Source organism: Saimiri boliviensis, chromosome 16 (assembly GCF_048565385.1).
Source record: "Saimiri boliviensis isolate mSaiBol1 chromosome 16, mSaiBol1.pri, whole genome shotgun sequence".
NCBI classification, from domain to species: Eukaryota; Metazoa; Chordata; class Mammalia; order Primates; family Cebidae; genus Saimiri; species Saimiri boliviensis.
The window spans coordinates 82,145,358-82,149,969 of NC_133464.1; positions in this window are offsets into that span (position 1 = coordinate 82,145,358).

A 4,612-nucleotide genomic window follows, 5' to 3' on the forward strand; every position below is an offset into this window, starting at 1 on the left:
TTCATAAGACCCACTTTTTTCAAAAGGCCACTCAAGGGTCAATTTTTAAAAAAAAACAAAAACCGATTTTCAAGTGAGCAAAAGATCTAAACAGACACCTCACTAAAGTAGAGATGACAATACACTGATGGCAAATAAACATATGCTCAATATCATATGTCATTAAGGAATTGCAAATTAAAACAGCCATGAAATACCATGACATACCACGAGAATGGCTAAAATCGAAAAGCTATCAGCAACAACAACAAAAATCCCTAATGATATCAAATACTGGCCAGGATACAGAGCAATAGGAATGCCCAGCCATTGCTGATGGAAATGCAAAATGGTACAACAACTTTGGAAGCCAGCCTAGCAGTTTCTTAGAAAGCTAAGCATAGTCTCACAATTCAATCCAGCCATCACACTCCTAGGTATTGACCCAATTGTGTTGAAAATATGTCCCCACGAAAACTTGTACCTGAATGTTTATTCATAATCACTAGACCCTGGAAGAGACAAAGATGTTCCTCACAAGGTGAATGAATCAGAAATTGCGGTACATCCATACAACGGAATGTTATTCCATGATAAAAAGAAAGTAACTATCAACCCATACAAAGACATGGAGGAAACTTACATGCATATAGCTAAATGAGAAAAGTCACTCTGAGAAGGCCACAGACTGTATGATTCTAAGTACACGCATTCTGGAAAAGGCAAATATATGAAGATAGTAAAAACATCAGGGACTGCCAGGAGGTGGGAGGGGAGGGGAGGCCTTAGGGCAGAGCAACTGCTGTCTACAATCCTGTAATGGTGGCTATACATCATACATTTGTCAAAACCCAGAGAACATACAACACAAAGAGTGAACCCTAATGTAAACTGTGGATTTTTGTTAATAAAAAAGCATCAATATTGGTTCATTAATTGTAAACAAATGTATCATGTTAATGTAAGATAATAGGGGCAACAGTAACGAAGATGATGGGTACGCAGAACTCTACATACTATCTGCTCAATTATTCTGTAAATATTAAACTACTAAAAAATAAAGTCTGTTAATTATGTAGGGGAAAAAAATAAGCCGATAGGAACCATAGTTAACGTAATCAATAGAAAGTTTCCCTTCTTAAAACTTTTTAAGCAAGGTTGCCTTTGCTGTATTTATGACTCTTTATTGCAGTCACAAATTCTATTGCCCTTCAACTAATGGTAAATCTTTTTTAAAAGTTCTTTATCAATGTACCTTTTAAAAAGTTTTTGGGCTGTGTGCAGTGGCTCACACCTGTAATCCTAGCACTATGGGAGGCCAAGGCAGGAGAATTGCTTGAGGCCAGGAATTTTAGACCAACCTGGGCAAGATAGTGAGATTCCTATCTCTGCAAAAAAATAAAATAATAAGCCAAGAGTGGTGACATACGTCTATAGTCCCAGCCACTCAGGAGGAGGCTGAGACAGGAGTGTCACTTCAGCCTAAGAGTTGGAGGCTGCAGTGAGCTCTTCTCACCACTGCAATCCAGCCTGTGTGATGCAGTGAGATTTTGACTCAAAAAAAAAAAAAAAGAAAAGAAAAGAAAAGAAAAGAAAAGAAAGAAAAGGAAAAAGAAAGAAAAAGAAAAAACAAAGGCTTTGTGGAGGTTTTCCTAATTTCTTATATTAAAAGTTTTCCAATGTAAAGAAAAATTGAAAGAATGGTACAATGAACACCCATATATCTTTACCCAGTTATCTACACACTGCCACATTTGCTCCATCAGTCTCTCTCTCTCTCTCTCTCTCTCTCTCCTTCCCTCCCTCTCTCTCTCTCTCTCTCTCTCTCTCTATCTCTCTCCCTCCATGATTTTTTTAACTGAACCACTTGAAGACAAATTGCAAACACCAAAATACTTCACCGTAAGTACTTAGGCACATATCTCCAAAATAAAAATTTTTGGATTGTTCTAGTGTAAAATCAGAGCTATGCGGAGCCTATAAAATGGAACTGTGGAGACTAGATACCTGTAGCTACTCCAGACTTCATTACTACCCCCTCCCCACTTTTTTTTCTGTAAATATTTGACCAACCTGATATACAATGCTGTTATTATACTAGAGTATAGTAAAATACATCTAGCAGCAGGGAAACTGATGACAAGGTATTGTGGTCAAGAGAATTCTGGTGATGCAAGTGACCATCAGTGTTCTGTGAAATCCCATGCATGCAACGTGCAGTGCAGCCAGTCTGGAGCCCAAAGGGGAGTGAGATGCAGCTGTCTAGCGTTACGATAACTGAACAGCTCCCAAGCATATTCCTAATAAGAATACGCTTCACAACTATTTTTAAGACCTCTTGAATTGTGCCATCTTTGTTCTTTGCCTGGTCAAAATCTTGGATACATTTTTAAAGTCAAAATGTATGCAGCTTGGGTGTCCTCTTGATTTGAATCTGATAGTGATGACGCAGTGACTTTTTCAAGACACTTAATAAATTAGTTATTCCCTCAGTGATTTGCTTAAGTTCTCTTTTGTCATCACTAAGTCTTTAGTGGAAAAACAATTGTCATTCTTTTTAGTTAACAGCATGTCATCTTACATAAAAATTACAAACTGCTTGGCATTAGGAACTGGGCTGAATCTCACTTTGTGGAAGAGAAAGAACAAAGACTGGTTACTAATTAAAAGAATATAATTAGAATATGTAAGAAATCAAATCATAAAAGCATAATAACTGTCATCATTTTTGACATGCTCATTTGTACTTGTTCTCAGAATGAAGCAAAATAATGATTACAAATACCTCAGTTCTCAAGAATTAATTTAGCTCCATATATAAATCTCTATAAACATACTTTACTTACCCTAGCTTTCCTTTGAAGGATAGTATTTATTTTTATCTTGACATAGAGTAAAATAAATACATACATATGTACATATCTGTATCTCACAAGAATAAAATATGTGCTGGAAACATGACTAATTACATCTTAAATTTTAAAATTAACCCAATTATCTCATGAGAGCAAGGCAGTATATTAACTTTATTTTGAGGTGAGGAAAATTATGGGAAGGTAAAAATAATAAACATTTATTGAGAATTCTCTATGTACAGTATGGCATATTTGTTTTATTTAACCTTCATAACATCTATTGGATACGTGGTCTATTGCCCATTTTATAGATAAGACACAGAGAAATTGTATTTTCCCCCCAGGGTAACCCAGCCAAGACTCTGTGATATTTTCATAGACAAGCTGTTTTTCCAATGAATCAGGAGAGCCCTAGAAGTTGCAATTCTTGCTAAGTGAGACAGTAGAGTAATGTGTGCACAATATTCCGACAAGCACATGGCCAATACTTCTATCAAATCTGCCCCTGCCTCTCCTTTCCCATTGCCACATCCCAAGCTGAGTTCACCACCATCCCTTTCTGTGCTGTGACAATATTTCTAACACATTTCCCTTGGTTTCTCCTTCAGTGTGTCTTCACACTATTTTATGAGCAATTTTAAAAATATAGACCTGATCACATCTCTACATTGCTTGAAAACCATCAGAGCCTCCTACTATCTACATGATAAATAAGATAAATTCCTTAAAAATAATCCAGGTCCAACCAGATTTCCTGAAACATCCTGCACCATTAGCATTCTCCCCACATGCCCTGGGCATTTTCTGTCTGAATACCCCTCCTGCCTTTCCTCACCTGGGAAGCTCAACTTTCACAACACAGCTCAAATTCACCTCTCTGGAGCCGTCCTGGGCGCAGTTATCTACACCAGACTCTGTACTCTCCCTGCACTCCTTCATGTGGCTTTATTGCCTCCATTAATTCATTGTCCCCCACCAGACAAGGAATTCTTTGAGACGAGAAACTAGTTCTTATTCATCTTGAATCCCTAGTGCCTAACAAGTAACAAGCATAGAGCTAATATGTGTTGAATGAGTTTTCATAGTATCATAGGAATTACTAATACCCAAGCAATCTAAATAGCACTTAAAGACAGAGGGGTCCAAAGCAGCAGGCTTAAACATTTCCATGGTGAGCAAGTGGGGAGCAGGCTTCCATCCCCCATGAAGCCACTGTATTAGTTCGTTCTCATGCTGCTATAAGGAACTACCTAAGGCTCGGTAATTTATGAAGTAAAGTGGTTTAATTTACTTACTGTTTTGCACACTTAACAGGAAGCATGGCTGGGAAGCCTCAGGAAACTTACAATCATGGTAGAAGGTGAAGGGGAAGTAAGCATGTCTTACCATGGTAGAGCAGGAGAGAGAGAGAGAAGGGAAAAGTGCCACATACTTTTAAACCGTTAGATCTCATGAGAACACACTCACTATCATGAGAACAGCAAGGGAGAAATCTGCCCCCACGATCCAGTCACCTTCCACCAGGTCCCTCCTCTGACATGTGGGGATTACAATTCAACATAAGATTTGGGTGGGGACACAGAGCCAAACCACATCAGACATGAAGCTGATGGTGACAGCATTAGGAAGATTGAAGGTGTCCCCAGTGACAATTGTGTCACTCCAGGCACATTGGCCCATGCAGGCTGCCTACTCCCACACTGCCCCCTCCTTCCCCACCAGACACTGATCAGTGTCTCCTGACTCTCATCCAGCAGACGCACAATCCTGGCCTTGCT